At 41.5% G+C, this 25,225-nt stretch overlaps 1 protein-coding gene and 2 long non-coding RNA genes across 4 annotated transcripts in view; 1 reads left to right on the top strand and 2 right to left on the bottom strand.

The window, feature by feature from the left end:
• The window catches only part of VCL (vinculin), a 128,801-nt gene that overhangs the window by 5,622 nt on the left and 97,954 nt on the right, over nucleotides 1-25,225 (top strand). The gene's annotated exons all lie outside the window — the stretch shown is intronic.
• Nucleotides 4,890-25,225, bottom strand: part of LOC129481003 (uncharacterized) — a 29,652-nt gene continuing 9,316 nt past the window's right edge. The window contains exon 3 of the long non-coding RNA XR_010120378.1: nucleotides 4,890-5,233. This is a non-coding gene — a long non-coding RNA (uncharacterized lncRNA). The remainder of the gene's footprint in view (nucleotides 5,234-25,225) is intronic.
• Nucleotides 16,215-17,626, bottom strand: LOC134736418 (uncharacterized). The gene is made up of 2 exons (XR_010120423.1): nucleotides 17,579-17,626; nucleotides 16,215-16,331 (listed from the first exon to the last, which is right to left on the bottom strand). It is a non-coding gene; the product is annotated as an uncharacterized lncRNA (long non-coding RNA).

The raw sequence follows: 25,225 nt of genomic DNA, 5'->3' as shown, positions 1-25,225 counted from the left end.
ACACCGATAAATAGGAAAGACTGCTCTGCTCTTGTTTTGTTGTTGTTTAGAGATGGGGTCTTCCTCTGTCACCCAGGCTGGAGTGTAGTGGTGTGATCATAGCTTACTGCAGCCTTGAACTCCTGGGCTCAACAGATCCTCCCACCTTAGCCTCCTTAGTAGCTGGGACTATAGGGGTGCATCTCCACGCCTGGCTAATTTAAAAATTTTTTTGTAGAGATAGGATTTCACTATATTTCCAAGGCTGGTCTTGAACTCCTGGCCTCAAATAATACTCCTGCCTCAGCCTCCCAAAGTGCTGGGATTATAGGCATGAGCCACTGTGTCCAGCCTACTCTGATCTTAAAAGGAGAGCAGCAGTTAATTTTGTCATTTGTAATTATCAGTATTAACATCTGAAAATATTTTTGCTTTAAAATTTGGTTGATATTAGACTTTATTTCAGTTAAATAAATAACAATGTTTGGGTGGGTGATTTTTTTCTTCTTAATATTTTTCTATATTTTCCAATTTTTGAAAATTAATATATAATTCCTATGCTAAGGAAAAAACAGAGTAAATAAAAAGAATATTTATGTGATCATTTATAGCTCATAAAATATTTTCATATTTATAATCTCATAGCAATCTATGGGTAGGTAAAGTGGTGGTCTCCGTTTTACAGATGAGGGAGGATACTGTAGTTCAGATAAATTAAGTAACCTGCCCACAGTGGCACAGCTAGTTAACCTGGACTTGAACTGTGGTCTGTTGTTCCAGATCCTCTGCTTTTTTTCACACCACCATTCCACATCTACTTAGAGCAAAGTTGTTAAATATCAGTGGAGGTTTCCCATCTAGAATCAGAAGCAACAGGAATGCTGTTAGTCATAGAGGTTCCATTTGTCCTGGGACTGGCAACAGTATCTGTTTAGAGCCTGGCTTTAGCATAGCCTGCATGAATGGCCTATATGGGAAGAATGATGTGAAGGTAAGCTTGTTTCATAGCCACATCCAATTTCACGGCGTTTCTTTTCTTTTATTTCTTTTCTTTTCTTTTTTTTTTGAGATGGAGTCTCACTCTGTTGCCCAAGCTGGAGTGCAGTGGTGCGATCTCGGCTCACCGCAACCTCCGCTTCCTGGGTTCAAGTGATTCTCCTGCTTTAGCCTCCCGAGTAGCTGGGATTACAGGCATGTGCCACCATGCCCGGCTAATTTTTGTATTTTTAGTGGACACTAGGTTTCACCATATTGGCCAGGGTGGTCTTGATTTCCTGACCTCAGGCCATCCACCCTCCTCGGCCTCCCAAAGTGCTGTGGTTACAGACGTGAGCCACCGCGCCTGACCCACAGCATTTCTTTTTTGAGAAATTAGAGTAGATACAGATCAGCACAAAAGTATGCCTGCAAAACAGATGAAGAGTTTTTGTGGTATATGTGACTGCTTAGCTTGAAGCCTTTTAGAATGAAATCATATTTAAAATAACTTTGTAGATTCCTTGGGGAATCATGAAGTTTCATTTGTAAAGCTGTTCCTACATCAAAAGAGATGTAAGAATGAGACAGATATCTATATCTATATAGATATATATTTTTTATTTTTTTTCTTTTTTGAGATGCAGTCTCGCTCTGTTGCCCAGGCTGGAGTGCAGTGGTGCGATCTGAGCTCACTGCAACCTCTGCCTCCCAGGTTCAAGTGATTTTCCTGTCTCAGCCTCCTGAGTAGCTGGGATTACAGTCATGTGCCACCACGCCTGGCTAATTTTTTGTATTTTTAGTAGAGATGGGGTTTCACCATGTTGGCCAGGCTGGTCTCAAACTCCTGACCTCATGTGATCCACCCGCCTTGGCCTCCCAAAGTGCTGGGATTACAGGTGTGAGCCACTGCACCCAGCCAGAGACATATATATTTTGTTCCAGTCATTTTTAACATTTACTCATGTGACTGAGAGAACAGAAGATTTTTGGAGATGGGCAGTTATCCGTCGGTATCCATAGGGGATTGGTTGCAGGACCCCCCCCCTCGGATACCAAAATCTGCAGATACTCAAGTTACTTATATAAAGTGCTGTGGTATTTGCATATAACCTATGCACATCCTCCTGTATACTTTGTCATCTCTAGATTACTTATACTGTAATACCTAATATGATGTAAATGTTATAAATAATTATGCTGTTTTTTTATTTTTATTTTTATTGTTGTATTGTTTTTTATTTTTATTTTTATTTATTTTTTTTGAGACAGAGCCTCACTCTTTTACCCAGGCTGGAGTGCAATTGCATGATGTCAGCTCACTGCAACCTCTGCCTCCCAGGTTCAAGAGATTCTCCCACCTCAGCCTCCTGAGTAGCTGGGATTATAGGCATCCACCATAATGCCTGGCTAATTTTTGTATTTTTAGTAGAGACGGGGTTTTACCTTGTTAGCTAGGCTGCTCTTGAACTCCTGACCTCAGGTGATCCGCTCGCCTTGGCCTCCCAAAGTGCTGGGATTACAGGTGTGAGCCACTGCACCCGGCCTATTTTTATTTGTATATTTTTGATCTCCAGTTGGTTGAATCCATAGATGTGGAACTCAAGGATATGCAGGGCTACAGCTATGTTTAAATTTTAATGGAACCACAACTTAAATGTTTGTTTACATCCACACAGTGGAAAACTGGGCTTTTCTAAAGCTGTTTTATAAATAGAGCTGATATAACTCTAAATGGACAAAGTAAGAGGGCAAAAGTCCTCTGGTATCAGCAACAGTAGCTTAGATTGGGTCCTCCTGTTACAGTCCTGGAGTAAGGACAACAGTAGGACAAACTACTTTTATAGGACTCATTTGAATTTTACTATTTCTTAGATATTTGTTTAAAAACAAACTAGCCTGGTTATTTCATACACAGGTTGAGTATCTCTAATCTGAAAATCTGAAATCTGAAATGCTCCAAAATCTGACTTTTTGAGTATTGACATGACGCCCCTCATGGAAAATTCCACGTCTGACCTCATGTGATGGGTAGAAGTCAAAACTTTGTTTCATGCACAAATTATTACAACTATTATGTAAAATTACCTTCATGCTATGTGTATAAGGTGTATACGAAACATAAATGAATTTTGTGTTTAACCTTTGGTCCTATCTCCAATATAGCTCATGATATATATGCAAAAATTCCCAAATCCAAAAAAATCTGAAATATGAGATACTTCTGATCTGAAGCATTTCAGATAAGGGATATTTAACCTGTACTTATTTAATTACTCATCATTTATATAGTTATGAAGTGTTTATGTTTTATATATAGTCATTTTTATTTTTATTTATTTATTTATTTTGAGACAGAGTCTCGCTCTGCTGCCCAGGCTGGAGTGCAGTGGCACAATCTGGGCTCACTGTAGTGTCGACCTGGGCATTGATCCTCCCACCGCAGCCTCCCGAGTAGTTGGGACCACAGGCTTACACCATCACACCCAACTCTTTTTGTATTTTTAGTAGTATTTAAACAAATATCCAAATGGGGTTTTGCCATGTTGCCCAGGCTGTTCTTGAACTCCTGGGCTCAAGTGATCCACCTGCCTTGGCCTCCCAAAGTGCTGCGATTACAGATGTGAGCCAGTGTGCCTGGCCAGGATTGTCATTTTAAGAGCCTTCTGACAACTTCCCAGTCTTTCACTGCACCCTTAGGAAATGGGTATGATAGGAATATCCTCATTATCCACAGCCTATAGTTCAGCATAGCATGGAGATGCTGTGTTATTACACTCATACTTGTTCAGTGTTTGCCATCTCACTAAGTTGTAGGTTCCTCAGTGGCAGGGACAAAATGCCTGTCCCGGTTATAGGTATGCAATATACTTTTTTTTGAGACAGAGTTTCGCTTTGTTGCTCAGGCTGGAGTGCAGTGGGACAATCTTGGCTTACTGCAACCTCCGCCTCCCGGGTTCAAGTGATTCTCCTGCCTCAGCCTCCTGAGTACTTGGGATTACAGGCACGTGCCACCACACCCAGCTAATTTTTGTGTTTTTAGTAGAGAAAGGGTTTTACCATGTTGGTCAGGTTGGTCTCGAACTCCTGACCTCAAGTGATCCACCTGCCTTGGCCTCCCAAACTGCTGGGATTACAGGCATGAGCCACTGCGCTCAGCCTAAATTTTTTTTTTTTTTTTTTTTTTGAGACGGAGTTTCACTCTTGTTGCCCAGGCTGGAGTGCAGTGGCACAATCTCCGCTCGCTGCAACCTCTGCCTCCTGGGTGCAAGTGATTCTCCTGCCTCAGCCTCCCAAGTAGCTGGGACCCACCATCACGGCCGGCTAATTTTTTGTATTTTTAGTAAAGATGGGGTTTCACCATGTTGGCCAGTCTGGTCTCGAACTCCTGACCTCAGGTGATCTACCCACCTTGGCTTCCCAAAGTGCTGGGATTATAGGCATGAGCCACCGTGCCCGGCCTAAATTTTTAAATTAAGTGAACATATGCATAGCATTTATTTTTATTTATAACATATAGTATTAGGAATTATTGTACAACGAATATTTCCCATCCCCAGCTTTCAAATATCTGGTATAGCCAAATTTGAGCCATCTCACGGAATTTATAATCGGCTTTGACTGAAACAAGTGAAATATATACTAAGAGAGAGGAATGAATGGCTAACTGCCCATTGTTTGACATAACAAAAGTGTTCAGGCTATTTTGGGTTGTGGTTTTTCTGTTTCAGAGTCATTTCAGCTATGCAGATCACTTACTAAATTCATAACGTGAGAGTATGTTGCCTTCTATCTGAAAGTGGCGTTGGGATTTTGCATTCTCTTCTTGGGAGTGCCTTTTTAAAATTAACGATTTAGACCAGATGTTGATATATTATTTGGAGCCCTGCTGGTTACAATGTAGTCTCATACTATGAGTCAGAATTCCTCATTAAAGGATCTTTATTTCCCTGAACCATATGGCAAGAGACAAAGATATCACAAAGTTGATCTGCTGCTTTTTTGCTTTCTGGCTGATTTGGGCCCAGCCTTTTCATTAAACCTTTAGGTCATGGTTCTGACAGCGGGGTGTATTTTTACATAATAAACCAGCATTAGGGCAGTATCAAAAGAAGTAGCGGTCTTTAATGAGCAAATATCAGAGATTAGCTGCTTTCTTTGTAGAGGTTTCTTTCTAGAATATGATGTTTGGTCAGAATTCTTGATGAGGAAGGTCCATTCAGTCAGTTCTTGTTGCTCTCCGGCAGGTCAGCCCTTAAACTTTTCCATATAGATAGGACTAGAATAAAAAACAAACTTCTGCCTTGGCATTTTTAAGCTTCAACAACTTTCAGTGCTAAATAATGTAAATCCTTAAGAGTTAACTTTTGGGGGGGAAAATTCAAGTCTGTAATAAGACTGAAAGATAGAGAAGAAATTTGATATATTGGAGGAAGGACCTCCCGTTGAAAGCTTTCGTGTGTCTTTCTTTTCCTTGTACCCTGGATCTGTAGAAGTCTTGCAGTATTGTTTGAATATAGTGGGCCATATAAGTTCAGGTAACATAATTTTCAAATTGTCTAGGTGGCTGCTGCTTTTTTTTTTTCCCCCAGCCATTTTAGTATTTAATTCTGTTTTTTATTTTTATTTTTTTTTTGAGACGGAGTCTCGCTCTATTGCCCAGGCTGGAGCGCAGTGGCATGATCTCGGCTCACTGCAAGCTCCACCTCCTGGGTTCACGCCATTCTCCTGCCTCAGCCTCCCGAGTAGCTGGGACTACAGGCACCCGCCACCACGCCCGGCCAATTTTTTTGTATTTTTAGTAGAGACAGGGTTTCACCATGTTAGCCAGGATAGTCTCGATCTCCTGACCTCGTGATCCGCCTGCCTCAGCCTCCAAAAGTGCTGAGATTACAGATGTGAGCCAGTGTGCCCAGCTTTAATTCTGTTTCTGTTGGGAATTGTTATGGAAAGGAAAGCTGTCTTACCTTATTTATTATTATTATTATTATTATTATTATTATTATTATTATTTTGAGACAGAGTCTCACTCTGTTGCCCAGGCTATAGCATGATCTTGACTCACTGCAACCTCCGCCTCACGGGTTCAAGCAATTCTCCTGTTTCTGCCTCCCAAGTAGCTGGGACTACAGGCATGCGTCACCACACCTGGCTAATTTTTGTATTTTTAGTAGAGACGGGGTTTCACCTATTGGCCAGGCTGATCTTGAACTCCTGACCTCAAATGAACCACCCCCTCGGCCTCCCAAAGTGTTGGGATTACAGGCGTGAACTACTGCGCCCAGCCACCTTTTTCTTTTTTTTTTTTTCTTTACTTTTTTGAGATGGAGTCTTGCTCTGTTGCCCAGGCTGGAGTGCAGTGGTGAGATCTCAGCTCACTGCAACCTCTGCCTCCTGGGTTCAAGTGATTCTCCCTCTTCAGCCTCCCAAGTAGCCGAGATTACAAGCATGCGCCACACACCCGGCTAATTTTTTGTATTTTTAGTAGAGACAGAGTTTTACCATGTTGGCCAGGCCGGTCTCAAACTCCTGACTTCAAGTGATCCATCCGCCTCGGATTCCCAAAGTGTTGGGATTACAGGCTGTGAGCCACTGCACCAGCCTACCTTTTTCTTCTTAACAAGTTACAAAAAGATTTATTAGGGAAGGAAGCTGAGAATATGTAAGTAGGGAATTTTGTTCTTTTGTATTTTTATCATAAAGTATTTTAATTTTCATATCTCACTAAAAATAATACTATTGAACAGTATACTATTAGTAATCACTTTTTATCATGCTGTGTCTTCATATAGTCTGAAAGAATATTTTTTCTTGTTACCAAATAATGCATTTTTATTGTTGAAAATTTAGAAAATCTATCTTTATTTGCAATCTTCTCTCAGTATTTCTCAGCCTTTTTCATTTCTGTCTACTTGAACTTGATTTACATCATTTTTTCTTGTTACTCCAAACCAAGTTATGTTTCTCTGGGTATAAATACAAATTTAACTATATATAGATGTACCAGCTTTTATCCTTTTCACCGTTAAAAAAAAAAAAAAACAAAAACAAAACCCATCTCTAGTTCACTTTCCTGCTCATGAATTTTCAAAGCAAGGTGAGGAAACCCACTGTCTTAAAATACCTCAAGACTTTCTCTGCCATTTGGGGAGCTGTGCTCTAGATAGGAAACTGCTGTTTCAGAAAATATGAAATGAAATAACTTCAAGATAATGAACCTCATCCTGAACGAACTTCTGGTCTCAACATACTTATTAAGACATGGGGGCTGGGCACGGTGGCTCACGCCTGTAATCCCAGCACTCTAGGATGCTGAGGCAGGTGGATCACCTGAGGTCAGGAGTTCGAGACCAGCCTGGCCAACATGGCGAAACCGCATCTCTACTAAAAATTCAAAAAATTAGGCCGGGCGCGGTGGCTCACGCTTGTAATCCCAGCACTTTGGGAGGCCGAGGCGGGCGGATCACGAGGTCAGGAGATCGAGACCACGGTGAAACCCCGTCTCTACTAAAAATATAAAAAAATCAGCCGGGCGTGGTGGCGGGCGCCTGTAGTCCCAGCTACTCGGAGAGGCTGAGGCAGGAGAATGGCGTGAACCCGGGAGGCGGAGCTTGCAGTGAGCCGAGATCGCGCCACTGCACTCCAGCCTGGGCGGCAGAGCGAGACTCCACCTCAAAAAAAAAAAAAAAAAAACAAAATTCAAAAAATTAGCTGGGCATGGTGACAGGTGCCTGTAATCCCAGCTACTTGGGAGGCTGAGGCAGGAGAATCGTTTGAACCCAGGAGGCAGAGGTTGCAGTGAGCTGCGCCGTTGCACTCCAGCGTGGGCAACAAGTGTGAAACTGTCTCAAAAAAAAAAAAAAAAAAAGACATGGGGTCAAAAACCATTGATTAAATTAAGTATGTGCACTGCATGTATGCAAAGAGGTAGAGTGGGATAGAGTGTTAGGTAAAAGGGAACTTGTATAATTAGACATAGGAAATGGGGAACTCACTGCCTTCTTTGAAGTCCCTTGGTAGATCTGTAGAATTTGTGTCGTCATATACTGGATCATCAGTCCTTGAATGATGGATTTCATATCAAATTTTCTTCCCCCTCCCCTCCTTACTCTCCTAGGGTGTCTCCCTTTAGACTGTTGGTTTCTGGAGGGCAAGGACTGGGTTTTATTCTTCATATTATTGGTTCTGTGTTTACCATAGTCCCCTGCTCATGGTAGTTCTTCAATTAAGTGTGTTATGTTCTGATATTTAATATACCAGCTAGTCATTTTAGGTTATTTCATGATAATAAGGATAGCTGATTATCTCTTGCCTCCACTGGAAGGCATGATGTTTCTCTTTTCCTGCCCTCAAATGTTGCTATGTACCAAATATTTATACAGTCTCAAAGAGAAACAAAGATTCATAAATGATATTATATTGTGTTGGGTACATATTTTGAACTTTTAGATTCCAAAAAATTCCATGTCACTTCTATCAGAAGTTAGCACACTGGATTGGCCTAAGTGTGGGGTGTGTGTGTATAGAGGAGAGAGGTGGTGAATCTTAGAACTCAAAATGTTTTACAAATGTTGTTAAGCTGCAGAAAATAGAGTCTTTGGCCCTTAGAGAATTTCCCACTGATAAAATTTCCAGTTGAGTGACTTTTAAGGGGAAAGTGGCTGAATTTCACTGCACTTCTTACCACAGCTGGCCACCATCCAAGTCAAAGTCATTCCTTCTTTTGAAATAAGCTTAAGTTATTCCCATGAGTAAGCTTTCTGTGAAGAAAGAAATGGCACAGTTGTTAGAGTTGAGAGTTGAGGGACCTTTGTTATATAGCTTTCTTGTGTTTCCAGCGTTCTCTTTGTCCTCTCTCCATCCCTGGAGAACTGGCTCATCTTTTATCTACCAGGTGGATAACATGTTTTTATTCTTGCAATTAAAATAGATAAGGATATATGAATAGGCTAGTAAATCTTATATAAGAAAAAATGTAGATCAGCAACACTTAAATTTCTCATTCTGCAATTCTCCCCAAATAGTAAAATTACTTGTCAAAATCCAGCTATGCACATTGCTCGGTGTTGAGATATATAAGATATGGTCTCTGGCCTCAAGTTGCCTAAAACACAGAGAAATCAATAATCTGATAAAAAAGATTTATTCACATTCTCTCCACCAATATAATTGTTGCAGAATTTATATTATTCTTCTTAAAGAGTTGTGTGTTAACTACTACAAATACAGTGGTTTTTATTCTTTGGAGTCATGGAGAAGATGTGAAGTGGTAGTGATGTGGGGGAAGAGTGACACACATACAGTGGGCCAGCAGCAGATCGAGACTGGTATGGTATGAGAGGAGTGAGGAGGTGGTGGGCTACCTAGTTAAGAAGAGACCTTTGAGCATTGGCCTCAGCTGCTTTCTGCTTGTGGCTGCCCAAACTCACTGGGTTTTTGTTTCCTCCAAAGCACAGTGCTTCCTGTTGGCCTTCCTTCTGCCTGATGTACTCTTCTGTACTTCTTTACTTGGATAATTTCTACTAATCCTCAGTTTTCATAGTAAATGTCCATTTTTCAGGGACACTTTCCCTGACTACCTCTAAGCTAGGTTAAGCCCTTCTATCATGTACTTTCTATATTTTTTCCTTATTATGCTTATCACAATTGTAATTAATTATTTGTGTGATTATTCACTGTTTAACATCTCTCCCCACCAGAGCCTCAGGGGCAAATATTGGCTCTGCTGTGTTTGTCTCTGAATTTTTAGTATCCATCATGGTGCTTGGCATATAGTAGGATCTTGCCTTGTGGAGTAAAGTATTTGTTGAATAAACAAATAGGAAGGCCATTTTCTGGCCTTCCAGAAGAAGTTTTAAGCTTCTTTGGAGAAATATATATCAGGCTGTGGTTGAATCTTGGTGAAATTTAACTGCCAATTAGGAAAGTAGCTGTAAATAATTGCTTAACACAGGGCACTGCATGCAAGAGGACCATCTAATTTGTGTTCTCTGAGTGAAAAAAGTCTAGGCACAGAGTCCTGGGGTGCAGATGGGGATAATCCTGCACAGCCCAGCACAGGATTATACAGAATATGTAAGTGTAAATAAAAAAATAAACATGGATGTGGAATTGTCTATTAGTTTTGACCTTTTGCAAATGAGCAGAATAGCCATCTTTGGCAAAATGCGGTAGTATGAGTTAGCAAATACCAAAGTCACACTTTAGATATAGATACTAGATAAATCAGCATATGATAATCAGCACATGATAAAAATTTTGGGAAGCAGTACGGTAGTATAATGGTTAAGCATTAAACTCCTTATTTTTAAATCCCACTGTTGACACCTTCAAGATAGGTAACATTGGGGAAGTTATTTAATCTCCATTTCTCATGATCCTCCTATGTAAAACAAAGCTAAAGATAGTACCTGGCTCATAATGTTGTTGTGTGGGTTAAATTAGTTCATTAAAATGTTTATAACTATTCCTGACACAGAGCTAAGAGCTTTATGAGTGTTAGATTTTATCATTACTGTATTTTCCCATGATTTTAAGTCATATTTTAAATGTTAGTCTAATGAAAAGGCAGTGTTGACTTAAAAAAAAAAAGTCTAAGCATAGCTTCTAACTTTTATTCAACAAGGCAAAATGCCAATGAAAGCTTTCAGTAGAATTCCATATGTTGTGGAATATACAGTTTTACCAACTGTGGGGAAAATATCACTCACAGTTTTAGGTGCTTGAACCTTTGATTGCCAGTTTCCCATGCTTAAAGATAGACATCTAAATTTTTAATTTACAGTTATTTTGTTAGAAGCAATAGTGAGGGAAAAAGTATATATATATTTTCCAATTTGAAGCAAGAATTAGGGTTTAGGATTTAGGGTTTTAACTGAAGCATTCATTGTCTTTTCTTTTCTCTTTTCTTTTCTTTTTTTGGAGACAGGGTCTCATTCTGTCACCCAGGCTGGAGTTCAATGGCTCGATCTCGGCTCACTGCAGCCTCAACCTCCTGAGTTCGGGTGATTCTCCTACATCAGCCTCCCCAGTAGCTAGGACTACAAGCATGCACAGCCATGCCTGGCTAATTTTTTTGTATTTTTAGCAGCGACGGGGTTTTGCCATGTTGCCCAGGCTGGTCTTGAACTTCTGGACTTAAGCAATCCACCTGCCTCAGCCTCCCAAAGTGCTGGGATTACAGGCATGAGCCACCATGCCCGGCCAGTGTCCTATTTTCTTTAAAAAAAAAAAAAAGAAAAAAAGCAAAACAAAAATCCCAAAGAGGCACCCAGGCCATTCACTGAAATAATAAGATAGAACCAGCTTTCCAGGTAGAGTTGAGAAATATTATGCATTTGTGAAATGCAATTCATCATATTCTGGAACAGCCAATTTAGTTTTGAGACAGGGTCTCACTCTGTTGTTCAGGCTGAAGTACAGTGGTGTGATCTCAGCCCACTGCAACCTCTACCTCCCAGGCTCAAGCCTGCATTAGTCTCCTGAGTAGTTGGGACTACATGCGTGCACTACCATACCTGGCTAATTTTTGTATTTTTTGTAGAGATGGGGTTTCTGCCATGTTGCCCAAGCTGGTCTTGAACTCCTGGGCTCAAGCGATTCTCCCACCTCAGCCTCCCAGAGTGCTGGGATTACAGGTGTGTCACCATGCCAGCAGTTTATCAAATATTTAATGAGTACATTCTATTCCGGATACTAGACTAACTTAATATCTCTTGCCTGAAAAAAGGGATAGAATCACTTTCAGATTCCTACCAAATATAGGAGTAATAGAGTTGAAAAGTGAGATTAGGAGACCTTAACTACTAGTTTAGAGGTTAAACTCAGTATTTCTAGTTTTTCAAGAAGTTTTTTGCCATGGATATTTAATTTCAAAGTCTTAAATTAATTAGCATCTTTACTATTCTCCTGAGTAATAAAAGGATATTAAAACAATTTTTGGCCAGGCCCTGTGGCTCACACCTGTAATCCTAGCACTTTGGGGGGCCGAGGCGGGTAGATCACTTGAGGTCAGGAGTTTGAGACCAGCCTGGCCAACATGGTGAAACCCCATCTCTACTAAAAACACGAAAAATTAGCCGGGTGTGGTGGCTTGCGCTTGTAATCCCAGCTACTCGGGAGGCTGAGGCGGGAGAATCGCTGGAACGTGGGAGGTGGAGGTTGTAGTGCCACTGCACTCCAGCCTGGGTGACAGAGGGAAACTCTGTCTCCAAAAAAAAAATGTTTATATTTCCCACTTGGTAATTAATTCAGTTCTTCCAGTTTGCTAATTCTTGTGTAGTAGTTTCTAATATGCCATTTAATCCCTTCACTGAATTTTTAATTTAAATGATAGTCTTTTCCTTTTTTTCTTTCTTTTTCTTTTTCTTTTTTTTTTTTTTTTTTTTTTGAGAGGGAGTCTCACTCTGTTGCCCGGGCTGGAGGGCAGTGGTGCGACCTTGGCTCACTGCAACCTCCGCCTCCCAGGTTCAAGCGATTCTCCTGCCTCAGCCTCCCAAGTATCTGGGATTACAGTCATCCACCACTACATCAGGCTAATTTTTGTAGTTTTAGTAGAGACAGGGTTTTACCATGTTGGTCAGGCTGATCTTGAACTCCTGACCTCAAGTGACCTGCCCATCTTAGCCTCCCAATGTTTTGGGATTATAGGCATGAGCCACTATGCTCAGCCTTTTTTCTTTTTATTTATTTGCTTTTGTAAATAATGGGGTCTCCCTGTGTTTCCCAGGCTGGTCTTGAACTCTTGAGCTCAAGGGATCCTCCTGCCTGGGCCTCCCAAAGTCTTGGGATTACAGGCATGAGCCACCACATCTGGCCTAAATGACAGTCTTTTTCCCTTCTATAATTCCCTTTGAATCTTTTTCAAAATCTGCTTCAGTTTTGATAGTCTCTTGTTCTTTTATTATACTTAAAATTGTCATTTCTTGTTGTTCTTGTTTTTCTTGGAGTCTAGAAACTATAAACTATAAGAGCTTAATACCAGAGCGAGAATAGCAAGGCACCTTTAAAATCTGGTGAAGGCTGGGTAAGGTGGCTCATGCCTGTAATCCTAGCACTTTTAGGAGGCTGAGGCAGGCAGATTGCTTGAGCGTAGAAGTCCGAGACCAGCCTGGGCAACATGACGAAACTCCTTTTCTACAAAAAGTACAAAAATTAACTAGGCATGGTGGTGTACGCCCGTTAGTCCCAGCTACTTGGGAGACTGAGGTGGGAGGATTGCTTGAGCTAGATATTGTGCCACTGCCCTCTAGCTTGGGCAACAGAGCAAGACTCTGTCTCAAAAAGAAAAAAAAAATCTGGTAAAATGTCAGGATAATCTTATTGTTTTGAGACTGCAGGAGTCTCTCACTCTTTTTAAATTTTGGTAAAATGTACATAATGTTAGTTTTACAATTTTTACCATTTTTAAGTGTATAGATCTGTGGCATTAAGTACATCCACATTGTTGTGCAACCATTACCATCACATACCTCCAGAACCTTTTTATTTTCCCCAACTAAACTCCCATTTCTCATTCCTCCTAGCCCAGCAACCACCATTCTTTCTGTCTCTGTGAATTTGACTACTCTATGTAAGTGGAATCATACAGTGTTTGTAAATACTGTATAACATACAGTATGTGATATGCTCTATATAATGGAAATCATATAGTATTTGTCCTTTTGTGATTGGCTTATTTCGCTTAGAATAATGTCTTCAAGGTTCATCCAAGTTGTAGCATGTGTCAGAATTTCCTTCCTTTTTAAGGCTGAATTATATTCCATTGTATGTGCATACCACATTTGTTTACCCATTCATCCATTGATGGACATTTGGATTGCTTCCACCTTTTGGCTATTGTGAATAATGCTGCTATAATGCTGCTATTTCATCATACGTTTAATACCTTAAGAGGCCTGAACTCTGTCTCTGAAGGGTGTAAGCTGCTGCTGCTTCTTTTTCTTTTTCTTTTTCTTTTTTTTTTTTTTTTTTTGAGACAGGGTCTGGTTTTGTTGCCCAGGCTGGAGTGCAGTGGCATGATCTCAGCTCACTACAACTTCAGCCTCCCAGGCTCAAGCCATCCTCCCACCTCAGCTTCCCAAGTAGCTGGGACTACTACAGGTGCATGCCACCATGTCTGGCTAATTTGTGTGTGTGTGTGTGTGTGTGTGTGTGTATATATATATATATATATATATACATATATTTATAGAATGGGGTTTTACCATGTTGCTCAGGCTGGTCTTGAACTCCTGGGCTCATGTGATCTACCCGCCTTGGCCTCCCAAAGTGCTAGGATTACAGATGTAAGCCACGTGCCCAGCTGGAATGTAAGCTTCTGATGGACTTGGGCTAGGACTGTGAACTTAGCCTCTGATGCCAAGGACAAACATGGAATGAAAGCAGGCCAAAGGCCCTTTTGCATAATATGGCAGTAAGGCAGGAAGGGAAGTTCATTCCACTTTAGAGAGGCAGTGTTTGAAGCATGAGGAAGTTTGCCAGCCAGAGAAAATGGGAATACCTTCTGTGCAGAGTGAATACAAAGATAAAATGGGAATACCTTCTGTGCAGAGTGAATACAAAGATACAAGGATGTGAATGTGCAGTTAGGGAATGGGGAAGCTTTAGTAATGAGACTGTTAAGGTGGATTGTGTCCTTGTGAAGGGACTCAGATGACATAAATCAGTTGAAAAAAAACAAAACTAACTTCAGTTTTTGAATAGGTATAGGATTCACCTGGTTCAAAATTTAAAAGGTAAAGGTATACAGTGAAAAGTCTCCCTTTCCCCCTTGAACTCCAGCCACCCAGTTTCCCTCCTCATAGGAAACTGATGCACTTAAGAAACCCAATGTCTTGGATATGCTTCTAGAGATAGTTTGTGCACAATCTGGCAGTAACTAGTCCCCTTTCATACAAATGAAGACCTGTTATGCTGTCTTGTCCTGTTTCTTGATTTTTTTTTTCATCCTTTGCATGTTTTGGGGAACATTTCTTGTTTGTATCTACAGAACTTTCTCTTCTTTTGACAGTTAAATAATAGTCCCTTGATGGTTGTAGATAATTTATTAAACTAGACTCTTATGGAAGGATCTTTGGTTATTTGTGATCTGTTGCTGTTTCAGACAATATGGTAAAGAATGACACAAATATGTCATTTTATGTATGTGCAAGTATATTTACAGGATAATTCCTAGAAGAGGAACATACTAAGAGTTGGATGTTAGAAAACAGAGAAATCTTTTATTATTATTATTTTTACTTTATTTTACTTTAAGTTCTGGGATACACGTGCAGAACGTGCAGGTTTGTTACATAGGTATACATGTGCCATGGTAGTTTGCTGCACCTATCAACTCATCATCTAGGTTTTAAGCCCCACATGCATTAGGTATTTGTCCTAATGCTCTCCCTCCCCTTGTCCCCCATCCCCCTACAGGCCCCGGTGTGTGATGTTCCCCTCCCGAAACAGAGGTGTTTAAGCTGATGTATAAAATTTTGGTAAAATAATCCTGGTAGCAGTGAGGAAGATAGATTGGAGCGCTGGTGAGACACTGGGGTTGGAGAGCCATCCATTCAAGCAAGAGGAGTAAGAGCTGCCTTCAGGCAGTGGTAGGAGTGCAGATAGAGAAAAGACCCATCTGCAGCATGTGTAGAATACAAGAGGGAGAGGAAGAAAAAAAAAGATCAATTCTAGAGATAGACTCATTATTACTTAATTTATATTTGGATTCATAGTGTTCTCGATTTTGAAAATGAATCAGTAAAGTAAATGTTTTAAAAATAACTAATTGGCCCGGCGTGGTGGCTCACGCCTGTAATCCCAGCACTTTAGGAGGTTGAGATGGTCAGATCACCTGAGGTCAGGAGTTCGAGACCAGCCTGGCCAAAATGGTGAAACCCTGTCTCTACTAAAAATACAAAAATTAGACGGGCCTGGTGGCGGATGCCTGTAATCGCAGCTACTCAGGAGGCTGAGGCTGGAGAATTGCTTGAACCCAGGAGGTGGAGGTTGCAGTGAGCCGAGATCATGCCATTGCACTCCAACCTGGGCAACAAGAATGAAACTCTGTCTCAAAAAAAAAAAAAAATTACTAATTTATTTTCAGGGGAGCACTATGGTTATTATCTCTATTTTACAGGTAAGGAAACTAAGGCTGAGAGAATTTGAGTAACTTGTCCAGAGCCAGTAATTGGTGGTGTCGGAGTGCAAATATTTTAATTATGCAAACGAGCTTACTTTGAGACGCAGGGCAGAAAACCTAGAATTCTTATTAAATCTAAAAGATCTCATCAATGATTTTATTGAAGTTGAATATGAAAGAAGTCATGTGATCTCACTTGGAAAAAGAAAAACTAAATACAATAGCTGGTAGCATGGATCCACCTAGAGAGATGCTGTAAGAAAACACAAACAATCTAGTTGAAATGAGAGCTCAAAGGATGGCGCATAAGGAAGGGCTTGAATTCAGGAATGCCAATGTTTTTTAATGACTCTGATATGTATTCCAAGCTGGGAGGGACAGATATCTATGCTGGTAAGACATTAAGAAAAAACAGGGTCAATCACTTGATGGCTCATGCCTATAATCCCAACACCTTGGGAGACCGAGGTGGGTGGATCACTTGAGCTCAGGAGTTTGAGAGCAGCCTGGGCAACATGGCGAAACCCTGTCTCTACAAAAAATATAAAAATTAGGTGGGCATGGTGGTGCACACCTGTAGTCCCAGCGACTCAGGAGGCTGAGGCAGAAGGGTCACTTGAGCCCTGGAGATTGAGGCTGCAGTGAACCATGATCGCCCCACTGCATTCTGACCTGGGCAACAGAGCAAGACCTTGTCTCAAAAAAAAAAAAAAAAGAGAGAGAGAGAGATAAAACAGTAGGGTAATCTGTTTATGATATATATGTGGAAGAGTACATACTCTCGGTGGCAGGATTGAATGGTAAGATTTCAGGTTAAAGAATTGTTTTAATGAAAAACTTTTTCTTACCATTGTGGCTTTTACCGTAACAATGAACATGTACCACTTTGGAAATAAGAGAAATAAGTTCCGTATTTCCCCCTCATCTTTTTGTTGTTTTTTTTTTTTTTTTTTTTGAGACGGAGTCTCGCTCTGTCGCCCAGGCTGGAGTGCAGTGGCACGATCTCGGCTCACTGCAAGCTCCGCCTCCCGGGTTCACGCCATTCTCCTGCCTCAGCCTCTCCGAGTAGCTGGGACTACAGGCGCCCGCCACCACGCCCGGCTAATTTTTTGTATTTTTAGTAGAGACGGGGTTTCACCGTGGTCTCGATCTCCTGACCTCGTGATCCGCCCACCTCGGCCTCCCAAAGTGCTGGGATTACAAGCGTGAGCCACCACGCCCGGCCTTGTTGTTATTGTTTGTACTCTTCCACTGCCTGGAGTTGCCCTTCCTCTCTCGTTAGAATGGGCCCAGTGCAGATGTCATTCTCTTCATGAAGCTCTTCCCAGGCTGCTCAGTTGAAATAAATCTCTCCCTTTGCTGTGTTCCTAAAATATTTGACTATGGTTGTTATCATGAATTGGAACTAATTGTGTTTGTGTCTGTTTCCGCCCCTCCTTTCTCTGACCCCCCCTACCCAGCTTCCAAATTTGAGTCCATAGAATGAGAGTAGTTACATACTTTAATGTTGAATTGGTTGCATTTTCAGCACTGCAGTTTTTTTTTTCCCCTGTCAGAACAAGAAAGGATAGATAAAAATTCTGAGTCGGCCGGGCGCGGTGGCTCACGCTTGTAATCCCAGCACTTTGGGAGGCCGAGGCGGGTGGATCACGAGGTCAGGAGATCGAGACCACGGTGAAACCCCGTCTCTACTAAAAATACAAAAAAATTAGCCAGGCGTGGTGGCGGGCGCCTGTAGTCCCAGCTACTCGGAGAGGCTGAGGCAGGAGAATGGCGTGAACCCGGGAGGCGGAGCTTGCAGTGAGCCGAGATTGCGCCACTGCACTCCAGCCTGGGCGACAGAGCGAGACTCCCTCTCAAAAAAAAAAAAAAAAAAAATTGTGAGTCATAGAAGAATGACTTAAAACTTCTGAAGGCAGTGATGTATCTATGTAAGCCGTATGAATACTCTTTCCTAATTTGGGAAGTCTCTGGAGTAAAAAGGGCCATAAATAAATAAGCCATCTCTGAAACTACCATACCTATTACATCTGTAAAACCAAAACATGATTGCCACATTTCAACTGACATATACCAGAAGACTCTGTCTCTGAACTGGAAGCTCCAACTTGGGCTGTTCTAAAGCTTCCGTAAAAAGGCAAATTCCTCAATTAGTAGGCTGAAGTTATATACTATAATGATGGCACTAGAGAATGAGAATGCAAAAATCTCCTTTTTTCTCCTTCTTTCTAGAAATTGAAACTTTTACTTGTTCTTGCCAGATAAATTAAACCATTCCTCTTTTTTTTTCCAACGAATGTTCTGTTGAAGTTTCCTTTCATATCTTTTTTCTTCTTTTCGTTTCTCAAAGCAACCAGTCTGGATTAGGCTGATTGTTGTCTTCTAATCTCTCCTTCCTTTCCATTACTGCCAAGTAAATCTTTCTTAAGTATAGCTCTGATCTCAAAAGGTTCTTGCTCAGAAACCTATGCCTTGTCCCCATTGTCTTCCAGATTAATTTAAATTCCTTATTCTAGCTCTTCAGGGCTATCACATCCCTAGCCCCTTTCTGATTTTATTATTTCTCTATGGAGAGCAGAAGTCAGCAAACTATAGCCTGTGTTTTTAACTGTCGAGGAGCTAAGAATAGTGTTTACATTTAAAAATACTTGGGAAAAAACCAGAAGATGAATATTTTGAGACACAGAAGTTATTCAAAATTAAAACTTCAGGCTAGGCACGGTGGCTCACACCTGTAATCCCAGCACTTTGGGAGGCTGAGGTGGGTGGATCACCTGAGGTCAGTTCAAGACCAGCCTGGTCAACATGGTGAAACCCCATCTGTACTAAAAATACAAAAATTAGCCAGGCATGGTGGCACGCACCTGTAGTTCCAGCTACTCCGGAGGCTAAGGCAGGAGAATTGCTTGAATCCAGGAGACAGCAGTTGCAGCGAGCCAAGATTACACCATTGCACTCCAGCTTGGGCGACAGAGCGAGACTCCGTCTCAAGAAAAAATAAAATACAATAAAAAATTAATAAATAAAACTTCAGCGTCCATAACGTCTTTTTTTTTTTTTTTTTTTTTTTTTTTTTTTTTTTGAGACGGCGTTTCGTTCTTGTTGCCCAGGCTAGAGTGAATGACACAATCCCGGCTCACTGCAACCTCCGCCTCCCAGGTTCAAGCAATTCTCCTGCCTCAGCCTCCCTAGTAGCTGGGATTACAGGTGTGTGCCACCACACCTGGCTAATTTTTTTTGTATTTTTAGTAGAGACGGGGTTTCGCCCTGTTGGCCAGGCTGGTCTTAAACTCCTGACCCCAGGTGATCCACCTGCCTCAGCCTCCCGAAGTACTGGGATTACAGATGTGAGCCACCGTGCCTGGCCCACATTGTCTCTTGATCTCCAGGGACTCTCTGCTGTTACATATCTTCCACTTAAACTCTTAGTTTCAGATGGTTTTCATTTATGAACCAAATATAGACTTGTGTTGTTCTTTAATAAATCGTTAGAAGTGAACTTGATATTTATTGAGGAATGAAGATAAAAGGATTGTAGCTTAGTGTGTAGGTGCTTTGCCGGCACTGTCTTTAATGCAGTTATGCATAATGAGGTTTCAACAAAAGGCTGCATATGTGATGATGGTACCATAAGATAATAATATATTTTCACTATACTTTTTCTATGTTTAGGTACACCAATACTTAAAATTGTGTTACAGTTGCCTACAGTATTCAGAACAGTAACACGCTATACAGGTTTGTAGCCTAGGAGCAGTGGCTATGCCATAAAGCCTCGGCATGTAGTAGGCTATACCGTCTAGGTTTGTGTAAGTATACTCTATGATGTTTACACAATGCCAAATTGTCTAAAAGCACATTTCTCAGAACATATCCCTGTCATTAAGCAATGCATGACTGTACTTAAAACAGTAACGAGCTGGATAAACCAATGAACTCTCTAGTATACTGTAATTCTCTCAATTCTGACTAATTCTGATTATTCCTTTTGCCTAACTGGGAATAAGTTATCTGAGATGGTATAGCCTAATTTACTAATGAATTTGGTTGTCTGTGGCAACTGTTCAATATCTACACTGCAGTATTGATGTTTTATATTGGTAAGCAAGTGAAACAAAAGGAAATGAAGTTAACATTTCTATAAAAGTCTTTTTCTTGTTTTAGACCAAAGGCTGTGTCTAATCTATTAATGTTCTATGAAGAGCAGTGATGAAATACAATCTGCAAAAGGCACAAACACAAATAGTATTGCTGGAGCTGGTTTACAGCTTATTTTCTATCAATACATCTCAGCCAGCATACTCTGGAAGTGCTGCAGCTGTTCTCTTCTTTCACTTTTCAGCAACTTTAGAACTGAGTCCATGCCTAGCTCATATGTAGTCACACTAAATTGTGTTTGCAGTAGTTGAAAAGGAAAGATAAAAACATTAAGAAAAAAAAGCCTAAAGGTATAACTTTGGAAGTATAGATATCATAAAGGTTACTGTTTTCTATGAGCATTTTAATTGGAGGTCTTGCCATTTGACACATGAATATTATAAAACTTGTAATATTCTGCCTGTGGCTGCCTGTGAGAGATGTGTTTGTAGCTTGAGCAAAGGAATAGAGTGATTTTGCTTGTAGGCTTAATTTAATGGGTCAGAATGTTTATTATGGCCTGGAGCCAAATTCAATTACTATATTGTAAAAGTGACTGAATAATCTCCAATTAGCAAGCAGGATGGTAAACGTTAGTAAATGCATTTAAAGATTTTTGCTGGCTGGGCGCAGTGGCTCACGCCTGTAATCCCAGCATTTTGGGAGGCCAAGGTGGGAGGATCACCTGAGGTCAGGAGTTCGAGACCAGCCTGGCCAACGTGGTGAAAACCTGTCTCTACTAAAAATACAAAAATTAGCTGGGCGTGGTGGCGTGCACCTGTAGTACCAGGTACTCGGGAGGCTGAGGAAGGAGAATCGCTTGAACTCGGGAGGCCGAGGTTGCAGTGAGCTGAGATTGCGCCATTGCACTCCAGGAGACGAGCACCGTGACACTCCGTCTCAAAAAAAAAAAAAAAAAAAGACTTTTGCCATTGTGTTACCATTTCAAGTTTTCATCACACCTGTAATTTAAAAAAAATGGAGGGGTCTACATTGTTGGTCGGTACTGGTTCAATTTTAAAAGTTACTTAAGTCCGGGCTGACTCAGTTGATCATGCCTAAGCAAATAACAGTTAAGGAGCTGAAGCCCTAGTTAAGCCTAACTGATCCTGGCTGTGGAAACCTTCCAGGTTCTGGGAGGAACCAGGACAGTGGGACATCAGTTGGTTAAACTGCATCTTTTTTTTTTTTTTTTTTTTTTTTTTTTTTTTGAGAAGGAGTCTCGCTCTTTCACCCAGGCTGGAGTGCAGTGGTGGGATCTCGGCTCACTGCAGGCTCCGCCCCCAAGAGTTCACGCCATTCTCCTGCCTCAGCCTCCCGCATAGCTGGGACTACAGGCGCCCGCCATCACTCCCGGTTAATTTTTTGTATTTTTAGTAGAGATGGGGTTTCACTGTGTTAGCCAGGATGGTCTTGATCTCCTGACCTCGTGATCTGTCCGCCTGCCTCGGCCTCCCAAAGTGCTGGGATTACAGGCGTGAGCCACCGCGCCCGGCCTAGACTGCATCTTGATGGTTTATATGTGCCCATTGTGTACTTGTTTTTCTTGTCCTTGCCATCTGATAGTGCTGTAGAGTTATAGAATCACACAACAGCCAAAAATATTAGACATCATTGAATCCCACTCTCTTATTTTATTTTATTTATTTTTTGAGACAAAGTCTTGCTCTGTCACCCAGGCATGGCACGATCTCAGCTCACTGCAACCTCTGCCTCCTGGGTTCAAGCGATTCTCTTTTCGCAGCCTCCCAAGTAGCTGGGATTATAGGTGTGCACCACCACGCCTGGCTAATTTTTTGTATTTTTAGTAGAGACGGGGTTTCACCATGTTGGCCTGGCTGGTTCAAACTCCTGACCTCAGGTGATCCGCCCACCTCAGCGTCCCAAAATGCTGGGAATACAGGCGTAGCCACGGTGCCCGGCCCCACTCTTCTTATTTTAAAAAGACAAAGTATGGCTGGGTGTGGTGGCTCACGCCTGTAATCTTAGCACTTTGGGAGGCCGAGGTGGAAGGATTGCTTGAGGCCAGGAGTTTGAGACCAGCCTAGGCAACATGATGAAACCCCACCTCTACTGAAAATACAAAAATTAGCTGAGGGTGGTGGTGTGTGTCTATAGTTCCAGCTACTCGGGAGGCTGAAGTGGGAGGGTTGATTGAGCTCGGAAGGTCAAGGTTGCAGTGAGCTGAGATCACCCCACTGTAGTCCAGCCTGGGTGACAGAGCAAAACCCTGTCAAAAAAAAAGAAAGGGAAGGGACGGGGAGGGGAAGGGGAAAGAAAGAAAGAAGGGAGGGAGAGAGAGAGGGAGGAAGGAAGGAAGGAAGGAAGGAAGGAAGGAAGGAAGGAAGGAAGGAAGGGTGCAGTATAGTGGTTTAGGATTAGATTATAGGTGTGCTGAGGTCATCATCACTATTTGGGTGATAATTGAAGCAATGTCACTTATCTCGGGTAATACCTGAGGTTCATTGCTGGAAATCAAGGATGTGAACACACCAGAGTGTGGTTAAGAGTGGAAGTTTAGTAGGCAAAAGAAAGAGAAGAGCTCTCAGCCCAGAGAGGGATGCTGGAGAAAAATGGGTTGCCAGTTCCATGATGAAATGCAGGGAGTTTTATAAATGAGCTTGAGGAGGCAGTGTCTGATTTACATAGGGCCCAAAAGATTGGTCGGACTAGGTGTATCATTTACATGGCATGCAAAGAAGCTGGCCGTCCCACCCTAATCTTTTATTATGCAGATGGTTCTCTACCTGGCCTGCATCACGTTGCCTGTTCCTTTATTGTACACCTGGTTGAAAAAGAAAAGGGAAGATGGAGCCTCCATGTTGAACATGCCTGGCCCCCAGGTAGCCTTTTCCTATTGGCATAGCTGCTGGCATTCACCCATGCAAGCTTCTAGTATGCTTTTCTATGTCTGCAGCTCGATTTTTCAGGGTGATCTTTGTTAGAAAAGAAATGATTTGGGGGCTGCTTTTTATTAAAGGGGAAACCTTGCCGAGAACTCTTTTACCCTCACTAACTGCCTAAATAATTTCTTTCTAGCTTCTGCATCAGTATTAGGCAAATTGACAAACTTCTCTGTGACTCTGTTCCTCATCTGTGGCATGGGATAGTAAATGGAACCTACCACATGGGGGAGTTGTAAAGATTTAATGAGGTCATAAAGAGCTCCTGACTTACAGCATGTGCTCAATGAAAAATAATTTTCTTTTTGAAGAAAACTGAAATCACAAATGAATATTGCAATGGCAGAGAGAAGGAAAAAGGGACTAATGTTTATTTAGCCCTTGTTATCTACCAGGCCCTATTCTAGGTGATTTACATATGTATTACATCATTTAGCTCTGAGAGAGATGTTACTTTTTCCATTTTACTGATAAGGAGACTGAGGCTCAAAGAGATTAAGTTACTTGCCAGAGGACACAGATTTGGTAATAGCGTGAGGTGAGATTCAGATTGCTGCATTCCAAAGCCCCAGTTCTTTTTCCACTATTCCATTACCTTGCAAGATGAGGAGTACGACCTCATTTTCCTAACATGAAAATGGGTTGCATTTCAAAAATTCGTTTACAAGTTGGTTGTTTGGAGTTACTTTTCCATGGAGACAATGTTACATGGTTACGTGCCCAGGCTTATCTGCAAAAGCTATAATGTAACTGAAACTCTGCACATTTGTGAACTGAAACTATTAAGGAAAAAAATGCATTTGCAGTTCTAGCTATAAGCAGAAAAAGAAAAAATAAGAATGCATTTTAAATTCTGTGGAATGAGAAAAGCACGTTCGGTTAGAGGGCAGTGAGGGAGAAGATGGGGACTGTTTTGATTCTGGTGGGGCTCTGGGATACTTTCATGGACTAGGTATTTACACATTTTTCCTTTTAAAAAATAATTACATATGCGAGAGATAGGACAGGTGGTAGTGTTGACCTAATTTCTGTTGGCAATATTTAGCTTTCCTTTTTAAATATATTTACCCATTTTTTTACCATGTAATGACATGTGGGAGCCCAGCTAGTCACCCTCATACAGTCATAGAGTATTAAAGTTTATAGATGTCATGCCTGTAATCCCAGCACTTTGGGAGGCCGAGGTAGGTGAATCATTTGAGGTCAGGAGTTCAAGACTAGTCTGGCCAACATGGTGAAACACCGCCTCTACTAAAAATACAAAAATTAGACAGGTGTCGGCCGGGCGCGGTGGCTCACGCCTGTAATCCCAGCACTTTGGGAGGCCGAGGCGGGCGGATCATGAGGTCAGGAGATCGAGACCATCCTGGCTAACAGAGTGAAATCCCGTCTCTACTAAAAATACAAAAAATTAGCCGGGCGAGATGGCGGGCGCCTGTAGTCCCAGCTACTCCGGAGGCTGAGGCAGGAGAATGGCGTGAACCCCGGGGAGCGGAGCCTGCAGTGAGCCGAGATCGCGCCACTGCACTCCAGCCTGGGCGACAGCGAGACTCTGCCTCAAAAAAAAAAAATAAATAAAATTAGACAGGTGTGGTTGGCGGGCGCCTGTAGTCCCAGCTACTCAGGAGGCTGAGGCAGAAGAATCGCTTGAACCCGGGGGGCGGAGGTTGCAGCCACTGCACTCCAGCCTGGGCGACAGAGCAAGACTGTCTCAAAAAATAAATAAATAAATAAAGTTTATGGATGTGTTGAAGAAAGAATGAAGATAAAAGAATGTTTTCCTGAGTGAATTATATAGGAATTTGAAGGAATTGAGGAGCTAAAGAGCATGTGTGCACAGATATGAAAATGATGAAATTAAATTTTCATTTCATCTTAAATCTTCATCATTTTACTTCAGTTGGCACTTAATTTGTGAGCATATGCTATGTGCCAGTCACCATGTGTCATGGCTATGAGGGAAAAAAACAGTCACAGACCCTTAGTCATAAATTTGCAAAAGAATTTGCATTGTACTTGAAGCATCTACTAGAGATTATATTCAGATCATCCAATGATGTTTTCCTCTTCATCAGTATTTATGAATATGTAAAGTTACTTAATTATA

Source organism: Symphalangus syndactylus, chromosome 4, assembly GCF_028878055.3.
Source record: "Symphalangus syndactylus isolate Jambi chromosome 4, NHGRI_mSymSyn1-v2.1_pri, whole genome shotgun sequence".
Taxonomy (NCBI): domain Eukaryota; kingdom Metazoa; phylum Chordata; class Mammalia; order Primates; family Hylobatidae; genus Symphalangus; species Symphalangus syndactylus.
This window is presented reverse-complemented; position numbering and strand designations above follow the sequence as displayed.